The sequence below is a fragment of the Puma concolor genome, chromosome B2 (assembly GCF_028749965.1).
Source record: "Puma concolor isolate L17-30 chromosome B2, mPumCon1.1.hap2, whole genome shotgun sequence".
Classification (NCBI taxonomy): domain Eukaryota; kingdom Metazoa; phylum Chordata; class Mammalia; order Carnivora; family Felidae; genus Puma; species Puma concolor.
This window is the reverse complement of record NC_141671.1, coordinates 83160468-83186728: the sequence shown is the minus strand read 5'-3', so window position 1 is coordinate 83186728 and position 26261 is coordinate 83160468. Positions and strand designations below refer to the sequence as shown.

Here is a 26261-nt window from a genome sequence, read left to right as displayed (position 1 = left end):
GATAAAATAGATTAATGCATTGTGACTGGGCCAGATTTATTCAAAGAATTTAAGTTTGATTTAACATTTGAAAACCAATCAAAGTAATTTACCACATTAACAGATGCATCTCAATAGATGCAGTAAACAATTGACAAAATAAAAAAAATTTTAATATTTGCAACTAGATATTTAAAAATGGTGACTAGGAATCAGTCTTTGAGAAAAAAAATAGATATAACTTTATCAAGAGATATTAAAGAAGATCTAAATATATCAGGAAATAAATCATCTTTAGGGGTTGGAAAAAATCAGTATTATAAAAATGTGCATTGTCCGCACATTGATCTTTAGATTCAGTGTGATGGCAATTAAAATTTCAGCTATTTAAAAAAAAAATTCATTTCAATATAGTTGGCACACAATGTTACGTTAGTTTCAGGTATAAAACATAGTGATTCCACTTCTCTATGCATTATGCTATGCTCACCACAAGTGTACCTACCCTCTGTCACCATACAACACTATTACAATATCATTGAAATTTCAGCCATTTTTAAAGTTTTCTTTGCCAAAAAAGAAGAAATGACTATTAAATTTATATTCCAAAAAGAGTCAAGAGGAGTCAAGACAACAGTTGAATAAGAAAAACAAATTTGGAAAACTTACCCAACTAAATATCAAGATTCATTACAAACATAGTGTAACATTGACGCAAATAGAGAAAAACAGGTAAATGAAACAAGATAAAAAGCCCAGAAACACATGTATGGACACTTGCTTCATAAGAGGAATATTAGTGGTAAGGAGTGTGGAAGAGGAAACTTTTAAACAAATAGCAATGAAACAATTTGATGTCTGTATGGGAAAAAAATTAAATTAGACCATGAAGTCAGGCCATACACACAAATTAATTCCAGGTGGATTAGGGTTCTAAACATTAAAAAAAAGACTACTAAGATTTTATATGATAATAGAGGAGACTATCTACTTAACTTCACAGTACGGAAAAATTACCTAAGCAAGTCACAAAACGCACTACTATGAAAGACAAGACTGACAAAGTTACTACATTAAACTAAGAACTTCTGTTCATCAGAAGATATCACAAAGAGAGAGAATAGGTAATAAAGAGTGGAAGAAAACACTCACAGCAAGAGTCATATTCTAAGTACTCACACACACGATTTTGAAATGGGCAAAAGACTAAAAAAAAAAGACACACTTAAAAGAAAAGGAGATCTAAATGGCTAATAAACATAAAAAAGAACTTGACCTCACTGGTAATCTGGGAAACACAAGCTAAAACAACAACAGTGAACTAATACTATATGCCCACAGATTCTTAGGTATTTACTCTAGAGAAACTCTGGCTCATGTTCAAAAATGTTCATAAAAACATTATTCTCAGGAACACCAAATTTAAAGTACCTATATATGCACTAGCAATAGAATGGATAAATAATTATGGCACACTGGAATGCAGTATTAGGAACTACCTGAAAGCAGTAAAAATAAATAAAACTAAGGCTACACACAACATGGATAGATCTCATAAATATAAAATTGAGTAAAGAGGAAGACACAGTAGGATTCAGATTCACTTATTTAATCTAATAAAGTTAAAAATACATAAAAGCAAACTATATCTACTTTAAGTAAAGCATGAACATACTTTCACTTAGCTTCATTTATACATACATATGTGATAAAAATATGAAGAAAAACACAGAAATAATTATCATATAACTCAGAGTGAGTAGTCATTATCTTCAGGGAAAAAAAATTCCTTTTTTTAAATATTTATTTTTGAGAGACAGAGAGAGAGGTAGAATGAGCAGAGAGGGGCAGAGAGAGAGAGAGAGAGAGAGAGAGAGACAGAATCTGAAGCAGGCTCCAGGCTCTGAGCTGTCAGCACAGAGCCTGACATGGGGCTCTAACTCACCAACCACCAGAACATGACCTAAGCGAAAGTTGGATGCTCAACCAGGGACCCCAGGAAAAAAAATAGTTCTTAATAATAATGAAGAATAGGGGATATTTTTGGTCTTGGTAGTGTTATATTTCTTGACCTTGGCCATGGAAACATGCATGTTCACTTTCTATTATTTATTAAACCATTAATCTATGGTTCACACATTAGTCTGTATATTTACTTCACAAGAAAATGTTTTTAAAACTTATATGAAAAATAAGCACACTGTTCTGTGCTTCTTTGTTTTTTTCCCCCCAGCGTGTCAATCGTAAAAGCTATTCTATTATCTTTAAAATTTCCATATGGGATGGTGTCTATGTAATCTATAACATGCCAGTGGATTTCTTACAGAGACAAGAAAAGAGATTAAAGTAATGATTGTATCAACAGATTCATCCAGGCACTAAAAATGTATTTGTAAAACCCCATATACTCTTTGGATAAGTAATCATGATTTTGCAGCATTTTAAGTTTCCTCTGAGGTAATTCAGTGATGTGGAACCGAATCATTAGCCAGTTCTTCAATGTGTAACTTCTCTTACCTGTGAAGAGAGGCAGAAAATGAAGTGTTTGGAGTAGAACAGAAAATTCTCGTTAGCTGAATGTTGAGAGAATGACACAAGTGGCTATTTCTGAGATTCAAATATCTCTTAAAGAAGTCTCGAGGGATGTGGCAGTCCCTACTTCTCGCAAGGTTGATGACTATTACCTGGAGATCTTTAATAAGCACAGCTGGTGAGCAATGGGACATAGAAGTGTAAAGAGGCACAGAGATAATTACAAGAACAGATACACTTAGGGACATTCCTCTCCTGCCCCTGTTTAAAACCGTCTTTTCATCACACTTGTAACTACCTTTTCTGTTAGCACATCCTGACCTCTCACTAAATACTGACCTCTCTTTCACCTGTCCTTCCAGCAGTCAAGATGATGATGAAGAGCTGAGGAAGAGAGGGATGTCAAGTGGCATCAACCAAAGATTTCTGATTCCAGCAAAGATAGAGTAACAGGGACCACAATTACCCTGTTCAACAACGGGAAAACAGGACAAAATGTGTGAAACAATGGTTTCACACAGCAGTCTACAGGGAGTGGAAGACCATGATCCCTGAGAGAAATGAAACCATAAGGCGAGCCCTGCCATGTCCCCAGCTTACCACCTAGAAAGTGTCCAGGCCACAGCACAGAGTGGAGGGATACAGGGTTCAGCTGTCACATGAATTGTAGAGACAGATTATAGCCAAGGCAGCGGGCATTGCAGGGCAAAGTAAGAGGGAGGAGGAAGCTGGACAAAGACAAAGCTTTGCAAATCTGCAGAAGGGTTACTCTAAGACTTTGGCTGAACACTGTTTTGTATGTGTATGAGAAAACGTATTGAGGCCAGGAAGGATACACCAATATGTAGAATTTACACAAGGTTAGGAATAGTTTTGTTCTCACCTGCCGGAGTGATAAGACATGGGGTATTGGGTAGAACACTTCAAAAGTATTACCTTAGTAATGGAGCTAAATTAGCACCAGACCAAAGGCTGCTCAGGATCTGCCCTATAACACCTTAAAGGGAAGCCTCAAAATGATCCAACTGAGTCCATGCAAATTATCTGCACACCAGAACAAACACCATCACTATTTAGAGGAATTAATAAAATCCACCAGCCAATAGTGTAGAATTCACAACGTATGTCATCCAATCAAAATTCTCATTGTCTGGCATCCAAAGAATAGCAGTACTCTTTGAATATTCCCATACATGCAAAGAAGCAGGAAAGATCTGATCCATTACCAGAAATCAACCAATAAAAATAGACACAGAAATCAAAGATATGATAAAACCAGCAGACATTGATGTCAAATTACTGCTATAAATACACTCCAAATGTTAGAGAAGATAGAAGAAAACATAAATATGATGAGGAGAGAAATAAAAGATATTTTTAAAAGACAGGTGAAATTTCTAAAGATGTAAAATGCAGTATCAGACATGAAAAATACAAAGATATGATAAAACCAGCAGACATTAATGTCAAATTACTGCTATAAATACACTCCAAATGTTAGAGAAGATAGAAGAAAACATAAATAGGATGAGGAGAGAAATAAAAGATATTTTTAAAAGACAAGTGAAATTTCTAAAGATGTAAAATGCAGTATCAGACATGAAAAATACACTGGATAGAGTTGCTGAAAGATCAGATACTGCAGTAGAAAAGATCAATGAACTTGAAAGCATAGCGATGGCAACTCTTCCAAAATGAAGCTGTAAAAAGGAAAAAAAAATACTTAAAAACTGAACACAGTATCAGGGACCTATGGGACAAACATCAAGCAGTCTAAAGTCTGAAATGGAAGTCACAGGAGGCAGATAATATTTGAAGAAATAATAGCTGAAAAATTCTCAAATTTATGAAATTTCTAAATCTATTCATCTGAGAATCTTAAGCCACAAGCAAAGTCAATCTAATGATTTAAATGTTAAACCAAAGAAAGGTGAACATTTATATAACACAGGGACTAAGAAATACATTTTTAAGAAATATTCAAAGTCACATATAAGTAAGGAAAAAAATAAGATTTGCCTCAGTATATTACAAAATAATACAACAATGTTTACATGGTAAAATATCCCCCCTAAAACAATGAGATTAATAAATTGCAGAGAATAGTTCTACTCATTGTGAGAGAAAATATCCTTAATGAAATGTCTTCGCTAGTGTTTTTTAAATATTTTTTTAATGCTTATTTATTTTAGAGAGAGAGAGAGAGAGACAGAGCATGAGCAGGGGAGGGGCAGAGGGAAAGGGAGACACAGAATCTGAAGCAGACTCCAGGCTCTGAGCTGTCAGCACAGAGCCCAATGCGGGGCTCAAGCCAATGGCTGAATGCAAGTGTGTGGACATAAATACTGCAGCTTCCTTGATTCCTGTGGGAGACAACTCTGAATTGTGATCTGCTCTGTGGCCAGAGTCCCCTATTAGAGTCCCACTATTACAGGGAATAGTCAGCCTATTCCCTCAGACATCCCCAGTCTTCTTAACACACAAGCAAAACCATTTCTGGAAGCCCGGATACAGTCCATCAGCAAAGACAGACATGCTTTGGTTGTTGGGATTAAAAGCGTACTCAAAGCCAGGGTCTACAAAAATAGGAAAGACACTGAGGGTATGCTGGTGGGGCACCAATGTTTTCTACTAAAGTTCTTTTTTTTTTTAATTTTTTTAATGTCTATTTATTTTTGAGAGAGAGAGAATGCAAGCAGGGGAGGGGAACAGAGAGAGGGAGATACAGAATCTGAAGCAGGCTCCAGGATCTGAGCTGTCAGCATAGAGTCTGACTCAGGGCTCAAACCCACAAACCATGAGATCATAACTTGAGCTGAAGTCGGAGGCTTATCCAACTGAGCCACCCCGGCACCCCTCTGCTAAAGTGTTCTTTAAGCAAAACGAAAATGAAAAGATTCTCAGGAAAAAAAGCAACTCACAAAAACAAATGGAAATAATCAATGAACCTAACAAAATATGTTGATCCTCAGGAATATTCAAATAAGTATAATTTAAAAAATAAGGAAATAACATGTTATGCTGATCCAACAGGAAAATTTTAAGACTGGTTATATTCTTATCAAATGGGAGAAGAGATATTCTTATTGAATGCTGGTAGTACTAGAACATGAGTTGAAGTAAACTTAGAGCAGGTAATCTAGAAACACTTCTTAAATTACACACTCCATCAAACCAGCAGTCCCACTTTTCAGATCTTGTCCAAAGGAAGTAATTGTACATGTGGTTAAAGATATGTACTCAAAAAGAATATTATTTATAATAGGAAAAAGAGGAGAAGAACCTGAATTTCTCAATTTAGAAATTTCTTTTTAAAAATTAAAATCCATCTATATAAAAAAAATTAATGCAACTATTAAAATGATGGTATCAATTTGGATTTGTTTTTAGAAAATGGCATTAACTAATCCTACCATATACATACACACATACACATATATACACATTCACCCTGAGTTTCTTCTAGAATTGTTTCTGGCCCAACTATATTGTGTCTAGTCCATAACCATATTCTCAGTAGTTCCCAAAGTGACTCTGCATCTTTGAAGGAAATTGGCCATTTATTTAATTATAAGACAATTTGAAAAACATCCAAAATGATGTGATACAGAAATGTGCTTATAATTAAATTAATTAAAATTATTATTGTGTTAGGAAATTCAGAACGTCTTTGAAGAAATGGTGATTCAGCAGAAATATTTCTTGGTAATCCTAAATTTCTTCTGCTCTGTGTTAAGTCAAAGTTCTCCAGCAGTTCTCTCATTTTTTTCTCCTGATTTTGATTGATTCTTTGGGCTCACAGCCACTGAACAGACAGCACACAACAGCAGAAAGCTAAGTGCCTCTGCTAACAGACAAGCTCAGTGCTTGCTGAGACAGTCTGGGGCCTCCTTCCAATCCTGTGGACTGGGGCATTGTGAAAACACCCCAGCAGAAGTGCACATTACACCATTTCTTCCCTAAAATGATCATCCGGCAGCTCCTTCAATCACAGCTCTTATGATCTCCTATCAACACCCAAAATCTTTAGTTTAGCAAAGTCCTTTCTAAAGTGAAACACAGGATGTACTGAGCATGCCTGGACATAGTTGGCATCTGACTTTCCTGGACCTACAATATAGTCCAAAGTATATGAATTCTTAGAGCAAGAGTGTCCCTGTCGATTTGTTTTGGATTTATAATTACCTAACATCATCAGGCATTTATATAAACTACTATCAAGTCAAACCTAGCCATGTATTTCATGAAACTGGTTTAAGATATTTATCTCCTATGATATCAATATCACTTTAATTCTTAATTCTATAGGCCAATATATTCACTATTCAGCTATTCGTAATCCTAAATTTCATAAGCAAGCACTCTTTGTTTTCCTCTTAGTACGTATAAAATGGGATGGGATGGGATGGGATGGGATGGGATGGGATGGGATGGGATGGGATGGGATGGGATGGGATGGGATGGTACAGTGTGGTGTGGTGTGATATATTAAATATTGAGACAGGAAAAATTCAGGGACAGGTCTCAGTGGCAAAAGATATTGAAAAAAGAGAAAGAAAGGTATACAGAGGTTTTGAAATGCTGATAGAAAGGAGGGATTCCAAGTTACACATTTGGTCTTTGGAGTACTTGTCATGGGCTCTTAAATCCATATGTATTATTTGTTGGATCTTATAAAAACAATGACTTCTCCTTCCGAAGGAAGGAAGGAAGGAAAGAAAGAAAGAAAGAAAGAGAGGAAGGAAGGAAGGAAGGAAGGAAGGAAGGAAGGAAGGAAAGAAGGAAGGAAGGAAGGAAAAGGAAGGAAGGAAGGAAGGAAGGAAGGAAGGAAGGAAGGAAGGAAGGAGGAAGGGAAAGGGAGGAGAGGGGAGGGGAGTGGAGGGGAGGGGAGGAGAGGAGCAGAGGAAAAGAAAAGAAAAGAGGAAAAGAAAAGAGAAAAGAAAAGGAAAGGAAAGGAGAAAAGAAAAGGGGCGCTTGTGTGGCTCAGTCAGTTGAGCGTCTGACTTCGGCCCAAGTCATGACCTCACGGTCCCTGAGTTTGAGCCCCATGTCAGGCTCTGTGCTGTCAGTTCAGAGCCTGGAGCCTGCTTTGGATTCTGTGTCTCCCTCTCTCTCTGCCCCTCCCCCACTCACACTCTGTCTCTCTATCAAAAAATGAATAAACGTTAAAAAATTTTTAAAGAAAAGCAAGAAAAGAAAGCAGTTTACTTGAAATTATTCAGCTTTTACAATGAAAGCAAAATGTGCCTAAGGCTAAATTTTAACCATAATTTAGTTTTGCAATTTCTAGTACCTTTAGAAAATAGTAACAGGTGGCACCATCTACATATCTATAGAATTAATATATTTCAATAAAATACGTTGTGCAGCATCTCCCAAGACAAAAAATATTATGGTTCTTTGCATGAAGGCCAGTGGAAAGACTTAAGTCAGTTTTCCAGTTTATCATCTAGCTATTTACTAGGTAGCTTAAAGTAAGTTACTTAACCACCCTACGCCTCAGGACGTCAGTCAATGCATCTGTAAGAATGCTGACCTATCTGTAGCAGATCATCAGAGCAACATTTATTAAGTATTTATTATGTGTCAGAAACTGTTCTGACAGCTTTAGATATTTTGATTTATTTAGTCATCATAGTATGTAAGTACCCATTTCACAGGTAAGAATTATGAGACACGGAGAGGTTAAATAATTTGCCCAAGTTCACACATGTAGGAAGTCATAGATCCCAGATTTAAACCCAGTCTGGAGCTTTTATTCACTACACTATCCTGCTTCTTTAGAGGGTAAAAATAGTGCATACCTCAAAGGGTTGCTATGAGAATTAGCAAAGACCTTATAAGGAAAATAGGTGGAAAAATAAGAGTTCAAATATGTACCTACTGTTATTGTTTTAAAAACAGACATCTTTCTGTCTCTAATAGCACATTCCCCACACACCTTTCAAGGCATTTTCAATGCAGCTCAGGGCAGCTTATCATTTTAAAATACTACATCAATTTGAACAGTTTCAAAATGATCATTCATTTCAAATATGTTTTAAGTCTAGTTGTCCCTTGTAACTTGCAGCAGGCACATGTAATAATCCATACAACACACAACTGAGTATCTAAATAGAATTTTCACAAATAGAATTAATTTGAAGTGCATTTGGAGAGTTTAACATTTAAAGAAATCCCAAGATAAATGCTTTCTCAGAAAATAGTTCTTTTGAAACGGAATAATTTACCTCAACCGCCCATGTAAATATATGCTTAGTAATCTTAGGGCAGAGGAAAACTAAAGTGATCTCAAAAGACAAAGGTAGACACATCCTGAGCTATTGGCTACCTGAGGCCACAGAGCCAAGATGGAAGTGACTGTGTCTCATGACCATGATCATTAAGCAAGCAGCCAGCCACCTATTCTACACAAGAGCCTGAAAGAAAAGAAAAATTTGCCATTCAGCTAGTAAGCCAAAGCCATGTGCTTCTGCAAAACGTAAAAATGGAGAGAAAGAGAAGTAAGGAAAGGAAACACAATCCCCTGGTTTTGTCCTGGTGCCCTGCCATTGTGTCGTCTGCTGGCAAGTATGAGGATTTCTTTGCTAAGGAGCTGTCTGAGCCTGGGAGATACTCAAAGGCACACGAAGTGTAACACTGTCTCCTTCACAAAGGAGAGGATTGAAACACTGACCAGCATAACCAATAGGCTTAGTGAGCCAAAGAACAGCATGGACAATGAGCCAGAGAAAAGAAGCCAAGAAGGAAGTTTATGAGTCCCTGAACAAGGCCAATAAATCCTTCAGCACGTGGGTGTCAAGGCCTCAGTCTGTGCACCAGATGCAGCCTGATGGATGGGTTTATCTGTCCCAAAAGGCAAATAGAGATTGTTCTGCCTTTGGCCCCACACATAGGTGAGACAGAACTCTAGTGTCTCCCCTCCCTCTAGCCTTCTTCAAGTGTATTACATGTGTCCCACTCAGTATTTCCATTTCTTTGCCTTCTAGTTTGGGCACTAAAAGAGCAACCTGAGACCCTCCATGTATAAGGAGTATGTTTACTGCCCTTGGACCGCCAGGACATCCCACTCTTGAACTAAATAAAAATTATATATAATATCTCCTTTTATTCGACTCACTGGAAAGAATGATATCTTCTCCTCTTGCTTCTGACAATAGTCAGGATCAATTTAGCACACTTTGGGTCTTCTTCAGCGTTCTTCACAATCACTTATAAAAGATAGCATTCACCAATTCAGACCCACGCAATATTAGAGTGTGACTTAAGCACACTCCCTGTTTGCTCATCCCCAGATAAAAATCAGGGTTGAATGCTGGCCAAGAGGTCCCAGAAGCAAATTATTCATCTTTACCATAGGAGAAGGTTAACCCACAAAGATGTATCTTTATGAACTAGAAAGAGGATTCAATTTAGCTCTGCTTCCAAAGAGGTGAAAGAGGGTCGCATATGGTGGTCTGGATGGATGGAATTAGGGTAGAAGATACAGAGAGGTGTGTAAAGAGGCACTGCCTTGGGAAGCACTGAGCGCCTACCCTTGTGTAGTATAAGTGCCTGACATCAAGCTTTTGGTTGCCAAGGCATGAATTTCAAAAATATCCATCTTGAACAAACATACTTCCAGGTGCATGATACAGCTTCTAGCAAACCAACTAGATAAGAAACAAGGTGGCCCCCACCCATAAATACCCCTTTTTAGAAAGTCCTGTGTAGCCTAGATAACTGCCTACTTGAATGACCCTTCTTCTCCCTTCCCAGTCCCTAATTCCTGCTTTTATGTTTTAAATTCACCGATAGAGCAAACCCATGAAAAAGACATCCTACCCCTGGACACGAATAAAGACAGAGCCCCAGGTCTTGCTCCCTCCCTCTTTCTATAACTGGACCTTGCTGTGTGACTTGGGCATGCAGTGTACCCTCCAGGGCTTGGGGTAATCAGATGGTTGTTGCTGAGGTGAATCCTGAAATCATAAGAACCACAATGGCTGGTCTAGCCACAACTTGAGTTTGGTGGGGGAAATGTCTGTGGGGCTTGCCACAAGTAAATCAAACCCAGGTGAGTGCTCAGGCATTCCTAGCCAATAGCATCACTATTGAGAAGCTGAGACCAACAGAACACCTGGATAATCTGTTGCCAGAAATGTACTAGATGAAGTAGTGTTTTCATCAGACCATGCTATTCTGTCATCTTCCAAATAGACCAAACACCCTGCTGACCTTTGCACTTGCTGGTCCCTATTGCTGGCATCCTCTTCTCTTCTTCTCTAAGACATCTACATATTTTTTCTCCCTCTCTTCATCCATAAACATTTTATGTTTATTTCAAGAATGCAAAGGTAGTTCTTATAAAAAATAATCTATAAATGAAATATACTATGTTGAGAAATTAAGGTAGAAAACACTAAACGATTGGCTTAACAAATACAAAAATTTTTCCACAAAATTCATGATTTAAGATGGAATTATTATAAAAAATAGTGCTATTTTAGTAGGAGGAAATTTCCTTAACCTGATCAATGGCATCAATCAAAAATGTGCAGCACTCAGCTGTCTGTGTCCAAATTAATATTGAGGTCAGACAAAAAACAAGAAAGCCTTCTATTTCAGTTTCTATTTGACATCGTAGTAAATATACTGATGATGTAATAAGACAAGGACAAGCAATAAAAGCATAAAACCTGGGAAGAAAAACAAAAACAGTTGCCTACATAGAAAATTCAAGACTTACAAATAAACTACTAGAGGTTTTAAAGAATAGATCATTCCTATAGTCAATATAAACAAATTTAAATTTTTAAGTGGAAAAAAGAGTCCTTCCATTTATAATAGTAACCAAAACTTTTAGCTACTCTATAATAAACCTAGGAACTGAGGTTTAAGAACTTTATGGAAAAAATTATAAAAATATGAGGAAAATATGAATGATGCACATAAAACTCAATGTGAATACAGCACTCCCACGTGGTAATGAATTAGAAGACAATATTATAAAGATATCAGTTCTCCCCAAACTAATCTATACAGTCAATGTAGTCAATTTAATATGCCTACAGAATTCTTCATGGAACTTGAAATACTAAAGGGCAATATGTCAAGAATAGCTAAGATAGTTTTTTAAAGAAACAAAAGTAGGAAAACTATTTCTAACAGGTATTAAGATGAATTTTGATGCTATTTTGCAATATGACATTGGTGCAAATACATTCACGGTGATTAATAAAATAGAAAGAAGCCCTGTGTATATGGCTATTTGTCAAGCGACAGAACTGGCATTATGCATTTATGAAAAAACTAAAACACACTGCACAAAAAATTTCGCTGAGATAATTGGTTATCTATATGGGAAAGGAGAGAAACACACTTTACACCATAAACAATAACAAATCCCAGCTGAACTAAAATAGATATCAACACTTTGATAATTTTCAAAGAAAATATAGGCATTTGCCTTTACCAAATTGCATAACAAACGGATTTCCTAGACAAGGTGTCAAAATGCTTAATCTGTAAAGGAAACAACTAATATACTGAACTGATTATAAAATTCAAAACTTTTTTCACAAAGACAACATAATCAAAGTTAAAAGATAAATTACAGACTTGGAACAGATATTTGCAATCTATATAACCAATAGATATTATCTAACAATATTTAAAGAACTCTTTCAAGTCAATAAGGAAAAGAAAACAGTAGGAAAACATGCAAAGGATAAGAACAGAAAAGGAATCACAAATGGCCAATAAACATATGAAAAAGGCTTTCAGCCAAATTGGTAATAAAATATAAACAATGAGATGCCATTCACTCCCATTTCACACCCACCAGATTGGTAAAAATGTTAGAGTTGGCAAGGATGTGGAGCAAAGGAAATTCTCACACACTGACATTAGGAGCATGAATTGGCCCAACTGCTTGGAGAGTAATTTGGCAATATCAAGTCAGTCTGTTGGAGTGAATACCCTATAAGCCAGGAATTCTTCTGAGCTTTCATCCTGAGATATTTTTGTGTATTGTATTCAGGGCAATGAGTGTAAAGTGTTCATCTTCTTAATGTTTGTACTTCTCATTGGAAGAAGCAGTTATCTATCAACAAGAGAATAGAATAAATGCATTATGGTGCATGTAGACAATAGCATAGGTTATAGGAGTTAAAATGAGCAAGGACACAGCACTCAATATAATCTGTCAAATATATACACTTCAAAATGTGTTAACGATAAAAGCAGTGTTTGCACACAGTATTTACAAAGTGCCTCGTGTTGCTCTAAGTGCCTTACATGTATTATGTAATTTATACATTTAATTCTCTTTACATTAATATTTAATATTCACCACAAGCCTAAGAGATTGGTACTATTATAATCCCATGTAATGGATGAGGGAACTGAGACATACAAAGGTGAAGTGACTTGTCCAAGGCCACACAGCTCATTAGTCACAAAGGAGTATGCAAATCCAGTCTAGCTCTGAACTTCAGTACTCCACTACTTCTGATTTTTTTTTGATTGTGTAGTATGACACCATTTACACTTATTTGAAAAACAGCAAAATATCCTATAACATTCAAAGATGCACAGATAACGTCATAGAATTACAAAAACATAACTCGTCTTTATATGGTATAATTTATGATAATAATATTTTATACCACAAATCCTGCATCCCCAATGTTTTATTCTATCCTTTACCCTCGATTCAAATCTCTCCCATGTAAAGAAACATGAGGTCATTGGCTGCAACTGAAGACCTCATGATGTACTTCCCGCTCCAGTTCACTCCCTAAGGCAGTGAACAGCTGTGGTCGGGTAAAGCAGTCACTTCCAGCCTCAGTGTCACCGCAGCCATAGTAGAGCAGTCTTTGATATGTCTGCGACTATAGCAGGAAGCGTTTGAAGAGACTAAGAGTGGAGAGAGGTGGGGGTCAAGAAAGGGAAGCGAACACCACCCCTTCTCATATCGCGCTTCAATCCCACCTGTCCCAGCTTTAAATGGGTTTGTGCAGTCAAAACCACCAGTTTGGGCTTCACCACAGGTTCAGCCTACAATGTGGACACTTCAAAGACTTCAAAGGTAGGGGACACAGTACTGTATCTGGAGTGACACCAAAAATGTGGGATTTAGCAAAGCTTTCGGAGGGTGGTTCAAGGGCTTCAAGTGATTTCCACTTAAATACACTGTAAGTGAGTGAACAAAAAAAGAATAAAAAAATAATAGGCCCGAGGAAGGAAAAAAATCTCATTTTTCTTTTTTGTTAATGCTATAGAAATATCAATCCTGAGGGCTTGGTGAGATTTTTTTAAAGCCTGATCCATGAAGCTGAGCCTGACTTTCAGCAGCAAAATTCAGGAGGCTCTACTTTTATGCTTTTCTACCCAGTTCCGTTTTTAAATAATTGATAGGTATAAGAAAGGAAAATTTAATAGGAAACTACTCGATGCCAAATTGTATGCCAGGTGCTTTCATCTGTGTTTTTTATCTCACACTCATAACAACCCTATGGAGTAGTGTAATTGTTTCCCATTTACAAATGAGTAAACTGAGGCTTCAAGTAGCTACACCAACCCGCTCCAAGAAGGCACAGAATTGAATTCAGTCCAACATTTTTGAAGCTGCAAAGTTCACGCCTTTCTACCATGCCATGCAGCTTTATGATAACTGAATGTGAAAATGGTCTGACCTAAATAAGCCAAAAATACAGCAATTACTCCTAGTTAAAACATTCATTTTTAAATTTATATACAAACTAAAAATGCTTGTTGGATCCCCTGAAAAACTCACTAGGGGTAGATATTATTTGATTTTGGTTTCCTGCTATATGCTTAGTGGTTTCATAAGGTTTTAACTAGTGCCCATCAGTAGTAATGGTGTGTATTGCAATGGGGGCTCGGGGGCTCTGAGTCCATTCTCTAAAGGTTTTCTGGCTTCTAGTGTTTGGGTTCTAAACAATTAGGAAAACTGGACATGGCTACGGTAAGAGCCTTTCTAATTGAAAAATATAGGGTTTTTAAAACCAATTTCTCCACAAACTGCCCTGACAAAATGAATATTGTTTAATTTTCATTTTGAATTAAAGACTTGGAAACCTGAGTAATATAGAAGCTAATGATAAACTGAGCTGAGCAGAGGGTCCTCTGAGAGCCATAGCGATGTATTAAAACAAGAATTATTTTGTACACTGTGCTGTACTTCAACATTGGATCCTCAGCAGACTGCAAAATCACTTTCTAGATAATGAAATTATAAAAGAATTTTAATTTCATGTTAGAACTTGTGTTACAAATTATTAGGAAAAGAAACAGGGGAGAACATAATTTTCAAGCAAATTCCTCCCGTGGATCGCCAAACTGGATGGACATTTTGCTGACAAGACTTGCAGAAAGTATTATCAGAGGCAGCAGAAATACTTTAAATTTTCAAACCACAAATTCTGTTGAAGGGCAACATGAATATATTTAAATGTCAAGGACAGTTAAGGGCTGTGATGCAACAGCACTGAAAGGGATTGTTTGCAAAATGAGGCTAGAAGAACATCACACAATGTGGGGTATAGTGGATGCCTTATTAAAAGGGGCCATTTGACAAGGATAAGGCAGTCTTCCCTCAGATTGAGCACACAGGCCTAAACAACCCGAAGATAACATTCATTCAAGTGTTGGGGCTGATTCTGAACAACTATATTCACATGGAGGTACTGAACTATCCCACTCCCCTTCAGAGCTGATTCCCAAACTGCGGCCACTTCCTCTGTATAGACTTGGGATTTGGTCTATATGAAATAACTTCTATATTGAAGCATAGTCAGTTTAGTGAGGCAAAGAGAATTGCCTCAAAAGCCTAAGCCAATAGAGGGCAGCTCTACAGAAAAACTCCATCCTTAAGGACTGGAATTCCTTTTGCCCCCACATCTCAATACCATTGAGGACAGCAGGTGTTCTGGTTTCCTCACACCAGAATGAGGCAGGAAATCCCCTTCTGGTAGGTAGTCAGGATTTCTGCTGGCCCATAGATAGAAATGCCTGCCAAAATCCCAAGCAGATTCCAGACTGTCATAGAAGTCCCCTCCCGCAACAGGGACAAAGGACCATGTTCAGGATGTCAAATATATTTCATCAAAATGTTCTGAGCACTCATTAAATTAAAATAATGTAGGTTACAAATAAACATAACTGCTCAATAAATTATTATTGAAACATCAAAACATCATGAATATATTGAAACATGCCAAATGTTTTGACTGAGGAGAACACACACATGTATATACTGATATATGTGTATGTGTATGGATATACACATATGTACTTTCATATGTATGTATATTAAATTCAGCATAATTTGAAATCTTTGAAAAGCATTTGAGGTGGCAAAGCACTAAGATGGTAAATGAGCTTTCATTGACATAGGTAGATTCAGGCTACAGTTTATTCTTTCAATCATTAGCCTAAAGAGAAACATTAGACAAAATTATGCATAGAATTTTTCTCTAGAAAACAAATTGGCAACTGAATCATCTCATTTTAAAACTGACTTTAAATGCCTTCCATAAATCTGCTCAAAGCTAAAACCTGCCCACTGGGGAAAAAAGTAGAAACATGAAGATAAAACAAGAGTAATACACTTGGTTTCATATTGGGAAATGCATCCAGCTTAGAACCCATGTTTAATTAAATATCAGCAATATAATCACATCTTTTAAATCAGATAGTTTAGGGGCGCCTGGGTGGCGCAGTCGGTTAAGCGTCCGACTTCAGCCAGGTCACGATCTCGCGGTCCCTGAGTTCGAGCCCTGCGTCAGGCTCTGGGCTGATGGCTCGGAGCCTGGAGCCTGTTTCCGATTCTGTGCCTCCCTCTCTCTCTGCCCCTCCCCCGTTCATGCTCTGTCTCTCTCTGTCCCAAAAATAAATAAACGTTGAAAAAAAAAAAAATTAAAAATAAATAAATAAATAAATAAATAAATAAATAAATAAATAAATCAGATAGTTTATTCTAAACTCAATTTCAGCTTCTAACCACCTTTAATGTCTACTCATCTGATGAGCAATGCACTGGAAATTTGCACCCAAAGTGCTTTGGTGGTGAGGAAAGGAACCAGCATGCTCCTCAGCTTTTCTTCCCATGGCTCTGGAGCTGACAGAGGGCAGTGTATCTTAGTGAAAAGTCTCACAGCTCACAAAGAATGAAGAGTAATTCCTATGAAATAGAGGCAAAAGCTGAGCATAGGGTTAAAAGCCGGGCTTTGGAGCCACAGCAATTTCAAGTAGGACCTACGGGACCTCACGCACATTACTTAACCTTTCTAAGGTACAGTTTCCTTGTATCTAGAGTAGAGACAATAGTGCCTACCTCATGGGGCTATGGAAAGAAAATGAAGTGCAAATACTTGTGAATTTCTCAGCTTCATAGCAGCTAGAATATAGTTCACATGCAATTGCTGAGCTCTCTTCTTGCTAATGTTTTAATCATTATCTTAATTATTATATACACATATATTGCAACATACATGCACTTATAGCACCCAGTTAGTTGACTTGTTGAAAAAAAAGCATATGTATTGTAGAGCAATCTTTGAGACCTTGTGTTTCATTTTCACTACATTTTTCCTTTTCCTGGACACAGAATGCCTTTGTGCGTCTTGTGTTATAGAGCTGAGAGCATAAGCTAGCTAAAAACATCCCTTGACCATTCCTTGGCTTTTGGTTTCAAAGCTTCAGCCCAGAGAGGACCTTCTCAAAGATTTTCCAAGATCAAGCAAGAAACTAAAAATGTAGAATCTGTGTCCTTCTCCTCCAGGTGCCCAGGAAGTTCTTAGAACCTGAAAGCAATAGTTTCATGGCACCTCAAGGAAAGCTGGTTCAGGGTTCCCAGGCTCAGCAAAGATACCCAGAACCAAGCTTGGCCTAGAACGAGCAGAACCATCATATTGAGAACCATGAGGATATCAGGTTAAACAACATGGGCTGAAAATTAAGGGGCTCTCCTTAAACATGTTGTTATATATAGAATTCTAGGCTCTCTTATCAACCTACTCAGGAAGGGAGCCCCAGTAATGAATGTGACTAAATTCTCCACCACCTGGGTGTGGTGGGTACTCAGGGTAACACTTGCTCAGTTTTTAGAAAACTAATATGGCATTTCTTACACAGTTGAGTGTACATGTGTGTGTGTATGTACACATATATATGTGTATACGTGTATATATGTGTGTGTATAAATATACAAATATATATATATATATATATTGTGTAAAAAGAAAGAAAAATATTTCTGCACTTTGATACTTCTAACAGATGTCAGGATTCTCAGATACTGAAGTGAAGAGATGACAGTGATAAGGGCTTATCTATTCTCCACAGTATCCATACATACTAGAATTAAACTGATCTAACTTCCAATAAATTTTTCCCCTTCACATTACTGCATTTAAAAATATCATATCTCAGAAGGCTCAGTAAGTCGATTGCTTATTGACTTTCCAGTGGGTCCATATAGTGTAATGAGTCTTTATATCTCTATTTTTAAATTGCTTATTGGATTTTCAAGATTAAACAAAGCATATGAGAAAAATTACAATGTTGGAAATTGGGAGAGTTGGTAAAATGAGTGTATTATTATCCTATCAAAACTATATTTAAACTTTCCAGAATGAATATTAAACACTACAAAGGTTGCTTTTAAAAAGGTTCTTACAACAAGCAGTTCTTTATAAATTGGCTATCTTTTTAAAATTTTAGTTACTACAATATGAACTTCTATACTCATGTAAAAGTCTAATGGTCTTCTCTAGATTAGGTAATAAAGTCAGTTCCCAACTTGAATGAATTTGTGCTATTATATGAGTCATAATGAGACTTTCCCTAAGAATTTAAAAATAGTAGGAAAAAAAATGAGAACTTTTGGCTATGATACAGTGTAATCAGAATATTATTATAGAGGCAAAATGGATAATGACACTCCTCTGTTTGAAATACTTCTGGACACCTGGATGACTCCTGGTTTAAGCATCCAACTCTTGATTTCTGCTCAGATCATGATCTCACAGTTTGTGAGTTTGAGCCCCACAAAGGGCTCTGTGGGCTGACAGCGCATATCCTACTTGGGATACTTCCTCTCTCTCTGCTCCTTCCCTACTTGCTCTCACTCTGTCTCTCAAAATAAATAAATAAAAACTTTTAAATAAATCAATTAAATTAAACACTTCTAAGCTTTCTCATTATACTTAATCTAGAGACCAGTATTTTGGTTTCATTTATTTTTTTTAACGTTTATTTATTCTTGAGAGAGAAACAGAGCGTGCGTGGGGGAGGGGCAGAGAGAGAGGGAGACACAGAATCCAAAGCAGGCTCCAGTCTCTGAGCTGTCAGCACAGAGACAATGCAGGGCTGGAACCCACAAACCGTGAGATCTTGACCTGAGCCAGAGTCGGACACTTAACTGCCTGAGCCACCCAGGCCACTCCAAGACCAGTATTTTGAATACAGCCTGTAAGTTCCAGCACGTCCTTGCCCCTGCTTACCACACCAGCCTCTCCTACTTGTTTTTTTGTCTCAACATGCTCTATTTCCTCAGCTGGAACACCCTTCTCTTGCCACTTGCCTCCCTTACCTAGCTAACGGCTTCCCATTCCTTCTCCTATCCTCTAGATTATTCTGTAGGGCCCTGCACATCTCCATCACACTCATTCTTCAATTGTTTCATGGTTGATTCCTCTAAGAGGTTTATTTATCCCATTGTACTGAGCTCTTGCATTGAGCACCAATGATTCAGAATCACATCTGCTGAAGGATCAACTGACTTTGGATGACACCTCAGCCCAGCTTCCCCATTCCAATAGTAATAAAACGTTCTCTTCCATCATCATAGAGACAATGTGGAGAAAGTTCCCTTCTTGCAATGAGATAAAGGGAATCTCATTCCTTACCATAAGGATTATTCTTGAGTTAAAAGAGGGATTTATTCTTATTTTGCCCATAAATATCAAATACATTTATTTTGGGAAGGTGTTTTGTTTTTTTTTTCCCAACCAGCTTAGATAAACAATAACAATTTATACATCAAATACCAGTATTCAGAATATATAATAGAACACTTACAACATAACAATAAAAAGACAACCCAATTTAAGGTTGGGCAAAGGAATTGGATATTTCTCCAAAGCCTATATGCAAATGGCTAACAAAGAAACATGTGAAAAGATGTTCAACATGATTACTCATTAGGGAAATGCAATTCGAATCTACAATGAGATACCACTTCTCACTCCACTAGAATGGTTACAATTACAAGACAGACAATAACAAGTGTCGTTGAAGATATGGAGCAATTGGAATACTTATACATTGCTGGTAGGAATATAAAGTGGAAAAGCTATTTTGGAAAATAGTTTGTCAGTTTCTCAAAAAGTTAAAATTAGAATTATTATGTGTCATGGGCTGAACCGTGTCCTGAATTGTGTGAATTGAAGCCCTAACTCCCAGGACCTCAAAATGTGACTGCAATTGGATATAGAACCTTTAAAAAAAGTAATTAAGGTACAATGAGATCACATGAGTGGGTCTTAACCAAACATTGCACTGGTGTTCTTATAAGAAAAGGAGATTAGAACACACACACACACACACACACACACACAGGTAGAGAGAGAGAGAGAGAGGTAAAACATAAGGTGACCATGTGAAGATACAGCAAGAAAGTTGCCATCAGGAAACCAAGGAGAGAGACCTCCAAAAAAAAAAAAACCAAACCTGCTGATACCTCAATTTCAGACTTCTGGACTCCAGAACTGTGAAAAATAAAATTGTGTTGTTTAAAAGAATGAAGCAAAAAGAAATAAACCAAAAACAAATCTCTATTAAGATTTAAGAATTTTCCTCCATCTTCCACATCATTTTCTTGATAAAAATTCCCCTTGGAAAATAATAGTACTGAAGGGTGAAAAAGCTTCACCTGAAAGGCTGAGGACAGAGCATAAAGAATATGATAGAAAGCTACGTGGTACCCTAGTATAAAGCTTTTTTTTTTTTTTTTTGGTAACCAAATCATCTTTATAGATATTTTAGAAACAAGGAATCTGCAGAACAAATGGCCCAGAACTTGAATGAACTACATAAATCAGAATATAATCAGTTTTCACTCTACCTGTTTATTGCTTCTGATGAAATTCTCTTGCCAAGTGCTACTAAATTTACCATTAGCTGCCATACATGAAATAAAATGATTTTTAAAATTCCCTAAATAATATTTGAAATGCATTTTAAATATAGGGCCTATTTGGTTAGTGCTCTGTATTCCATTTTATGTATTTATTTTCATAGCTTTCTTTACTTATTTGGCACAGTTTAGTTCAAATTGTAATTGTAAAACCTAAGATAGACAGTGTTTAGGTCACATTTACCCTCGTCTTTTACACTACTCTGTCGTAACCATACAATGAAACTGAAAGAGATGTGGTTTGAGTAGCTGTGAGGATTTCTGTTCATCTGTGCCAAGTTCCACATTATACTTATCTCTTTGCTATCACCCAAATACAGGCTCAGTTCATTAAAAAATGGTCTTTGTGCTACCCGTATGAGTCCATTCTTCTGGCTATATAAAATTGACTCCAAGTTCCCTTTGCCTTTGTCTCAAAGTTTTGTTTTGCTTTGTTTTGTTTCTTTGTATTCTGTAGTTATATTTCTTCTACTGCTCAATGAATGAGGGAAAAAAAAAAAACATAAGAATTCAATTTGTAAATTCTGAGTCTCAGGTCCTCAGGGAGCCTCTATCTCTGCCTCAGATTCTTTGGCCCAGCAATAAAAATTTTCCATGAGGTGGAATTTTTTAGACTGTGTGAAAGGGCCTCCTTTCTCTTAGCCTTAAATTAGAGGATTATAAGAGTCAGGTTAATTTTCATTCAACCTTATCTGTTTGGAGTGGAACAGTTCAAATTTAAAAACCATTTTTCTTTTTACAAGCCTCAAATGAACTACATCTCAATGTGCTCAAGTATAATAAGTCAAAGAAAAGTGACAGTTGATTGTGTCATCTAGCCAAAAAACAGCAGAAGTTTACCTGCTCTGGCTGAGGTCCAAGATTAGGTCGTGTAATATGATGACCCAACGTTATCATGAGAACCAGAACTGCCAGTTTCCTAAATCACAACAACCATGCCTGAGGGGAACAATACCCAACCACATAAGATGGCTTCCTCAGCCTGTGTGGCACAGCTGTTTTCCTGAGACAGCACACAGGATCTTTAGTGAAGAGACTTCCCCATTTCCAATTACTCATGTCAATGAAGCAGTATGCCCTATGGGGGAAACTGCAAAGACGCGTTTTCTTAAGTGGGGATATAATTATGTTTAATAAATATTTTAAATAGATAAAAATGAACATATTCTTTTCAAAAATGCCTACTCTGTGTTCCAAGGACCCAGGTTCAAAAGTGGCAAAGGTTTAATTAGACATGCCTTTTCATTAACAAGTTGGCCTTCTGCAGGAGAGGAGCTCAGGCTGGGTGATTGCCACAGCCCCCATAAAACCAGTCAGAAAATCTGCAGACTTGGTGCCAGGAAATGAAGGATCCCCCCAGAAAAGGAGTTCAAGGAGCACTTATTTCCATCTGTGCTTCAAGCTCAAAAACTCACTGCCAACAAAAGTGGGTGAGGCAGCTGCCATTTTAGTTAACCCATTCCCCTCCTGTAGCTGCTTTTGTAAACAAGCAGTAAGTTGCCCACAAGAAAGAACAGGTCTTCTGAGAGAATCGTTCTCAGGTTTTTTGACCGATGATGAGGAAATGAATTCTTAAGGAGTTTGCTTCTGAACAAAACCTATGTTGGTTTGTATATTTCTAACAGTTCAACCGGCAGCCTAAAAGTCTCACAAGTAGTTCTGAGGAGTGTAGTTCCAAGAATCTGAAGGGTTGAATAAAAGATGTGAGAGAGAAACAGAGGTCGGTATCAGGAGCCAGGCTCACCAAAGAAGCCTCAGTAGATCAATAAGTTACCTAACATAAAAGTAAGATGAAAAAAGGAGTTAGGGACTTTGGACACCAGAGGATGATTAAGCTAATTAAGATAAGATTCAGTGTGTTTAGAAGCTAGCATGTCAAAAAGCATGCAAAAGTTATTTTTGGTTTCTTCTTGCTCCTTGTATTATTTCCATGTTCAATTATGTTTGCTTCATGGATAGGATTTCCTTAGTCATAAGCCATATTTATTAAAATCTGAGAAAATGAGAAGCCTAATTCCAGACCTTGACTACATTGGGTCAGACCTCTTAAAGCAGCACAACATCACCATCTAGTGTCCAAAACCTAAAACTTAAGTCAAATGTCACTGACCTATAAAATCAAACAGGTGCCTAAGGAAGAAACAATTATTCAGATAAGGAAACTGAAATTCAGAGAGCTTAAGTGATTTATTTGCTTTTTATTAGAGTTATGAGAAAACATATCTCTTTACACCCAGCCCAATCCTAGTGATTCAAACTCAATTCACTGACAAGTGAACATAACAGTCATTGAGTATTTATATGTTCTCAATAATATCCTGGAATGTGTTAAAGAGGGGAAATCCTCTTTTATGTCAGTCTTCACCTCTAATCACCAGCTATGCCCTTAGAATATTTAGGTGACAAATGGAACGTTATCAAAAGTGGGCAACCAGTTAAAAGGAACTTATATAAATACAGATGTAATTAAATAAGCATCCAGCTAGTCTTGGAACAGAGTAAAACAATAAGGGCGTTAGGTAAGACCAAGTTATCTCCCAAAAGGCTTTTTGTTTAATAGCCTACAAGATTCAGTATATCAATATCAAAGGAAATGTGCTATTTTACTCACATTTAATATTTTGCTTAGAAGTAAAAAATTTTTTTGAATATTTGTTTACCTTTACCATCTGCTGTATTTCATCTAGGCCTTCAAAATATATCATAATAAGAACTCAGAACAATGGCTATGGTTCTTCCATTAATAACTTCCATTATACTGTGAATTTCCTCCTCTAAATTTTAATACCTCATTTGCCTGATTTGCAAACACCCTACCCCTTATCATGAGCCCATATTTAGTAGTGTATCTTTTTTATCAGTGACCTCAGGAGACTGTGGCTGAGGTCGAAGAAAGGGTGAGAAAGCACTTAGATGGGTTTCTCTTTTCCATCTCATTCATAGATCCGGTGTCAAGTATATTAACTGTAAACCTCCACCTCTGCTCGCACCCAAGACCTTCAACCTCCTTCCTTCTGGCTCCCCCTGGGTTATCAACACCCAGTGTTCAGTACAAATGGTGAAGACAGGTAACAATGCTGGCAATGCTTATGGTGCCTGCTATACTTTTGATTAGCCATGTCTTAGTTGACCACTTAGGACAAAACCCCCTGCCATTAGGGCACTAGCTTAGCTGGAGTCCTGTCAGGGCCTCTCTTGCCCTTCCTGCCCCAATTCCATGCTTGCCGGAGGGTTACAAGGTTTTAATCAAAGGCATAAAGCCAGAATTCTCAAGAAGGGGTAGGGAGTTTATCAGAATCACCTAGGGAGATCTTCCTAATTATAGCCCCCCACACACCTCATCTTTGCCTTATGGAGGGATTGTTTCATAACCATCAGGTATGTTGGGGAGGGAAAAAAGAAGTTGAAACCCACTGGCTTCAAGCAATGAGAGTGGTGAGGTTAATCTTCTTTTGATTCAGATGGAAAATACTTCAAAAGAGGGAAATGAAACCTTGTCTCCTAAGGATGAAACTATAATAAAACCTTAATTAATTTGGACCCCATTAATTCAAAACGTTTGATAATTAGAAAAATGGTTAGGTTAAAGTTTACCTTTCCTCTAGCTGGGGGAAAAGTGGTTGAAGATTACTTTCCTGTACCTAGGAAAAATGAATTTGCTAAGCAAATTAATATTTCCAAAGAGAAAAACATTTAACTGATTGAGAAAGTAGTTTTCAGACAATGCAGGTACATTTAACAGATAAACAAGTGCTATTGTAATTATAAATCACCTCTATCTAGTCATTAGAATAGACTCCCCCAAGGACCTTTTCTAGGCAGCACAGAAGCAATAGAAGTTATATATTTGGGATAATGAAATTAAATTTTTTTCTGGCTTTCCACAAATCTGACTGATCCTCCCTCCAGTTAGGCCAAATTTCTATGGTTTTACTGAATCCCACCTACTAATAACCTCAGAGAGCAACCCTAGCATCTCTTAACTACGTATGTGTTTCAGTCATCAAATGGTATCTACATTATGTTCAGGTCCTTATTACAGCAGAGAGCAAACAGACAATACTTATGAAAAAGTAAAAGTTAAAGGTGGAAGGAACTCAGCTTTGCAATAATATATGTGTGTGTACACAACTGGTTCCACATCAATATTGGTTTAAAAGCATGTATCTTAGTTTTTCCTCAAATGTTTTTAGTTCCATAGCTTGCGAAGAGGTGTTATTTGAGGTGGGAGATAGGGGAAAGGAGAGGGAAAGAAGCCCTGTGATTAAAACATTTTGGGAAATGGTAGTTTAAACAAAGTCAAGAAGGTGCTCTTACTAAAAGACTTCTAAGAACCTTTCTTAAGCCAATGGGCAATGTCTGTTTCCAAGAGTGGTGCAATACTTTCAGAGGGAATCCTTTCTTCACTTAACAACCTAGATTATTATCCCAAAGCTCCATGAACACACTCTTTTGGGAAACACTAAACAGTTGTGTAGCAATTAATGAATATCCTCAGAATACCAATAGTTAACTAAAGATTTTCTGTTGCCTAATTATTTCAACCCAGCAAGCAGAAAAAATAACAAAAACCTATCCCCCATATTATTATATTTATCCACCCTATTTCATTTGAGTTTCTTACAATTGCTGGCTGTACCCTGAGGCTTTATGAACTGAAGTTCCTGTGGTTTGATTTAAAATATTTTAATTAAGTGAAGCTTTCTGCCCTAAGGCTTCCTAAAGCAATTTTCAAAATCTCAGAAACAAACAAACAAACATTATACCAATGGCCTTACCATTGACAAACCACAACCATTTCCAGGTCCTCATTTCTTGCTTTGTTTTACTATGCATAGAATTATTTTTATTATAAATGACAATAAATCACAGATTTAGGCAATGTAATACCAAAGTTATATGCCCTGGGCATGGTGGGAAATACAAAGCTCACTTAAAATACCTTCAGCCACTGGAGAAGTCATTTACTAAACCAGGTTGTTGTGACGGTATCTAACTTAGCCTGGGATCATCAAAACTTTCCTGGTAGAGAATTATTTCTGATTCCCCCCCAAAGTGTTATATATAATGTGGTTTTTGAAGGAATTCAACAAGGATTTGAGGACATACTATAGCAGAGTTTCTCAAAGCGTCATCCCAGGATGAGCAACTTCAGCATCACAGACAACCTAGAAATGAAAATCCTAAAGCATAAGCTTTGAAGTCATATATAACTCAATTTGATGTTACTTAGTCTCTCTAAGCCTTGGTTTCTTACTCATAACATGATTTTTTTAAATAATATTATTTACCTCGAAGTATTGTTTGGGAAAAGGGAAAAATGAGATGATATATGTAAATCACTTTCTGTAGTGTGTGACAGTATTTAGCTTCTAGACAAAACAGTTAAGTGATTTATCAGCCCACTATTTAGGGGGAAAGGAAAGATCTGCTTTAGAGGGAAAACAAACCCTCTATCTTTTCCCTACAAAGCTCATTCTTGAATGGCTAGCTCAGGGCACCCTAATATACTGTGAACCTTTCTCACCTGTGCCCCCAAATTTTG

The 26261-nt window shown here is 37.0% G+C and overlaps 1 long non-coding RNA gene across 1 annotated transcript in view; it reads right to left on the bottom strand.

The window, feature by feature from the left end:
- LOC147581085 (uncharacterized) overlaps positions 1–26261 on the bottom strand; it is a 591397-nt gene that overhangs the window by 194974 nt on the left and 370162 nt on the right. The gene's annotated exons all lie outside the window — the stretch shown is intronic.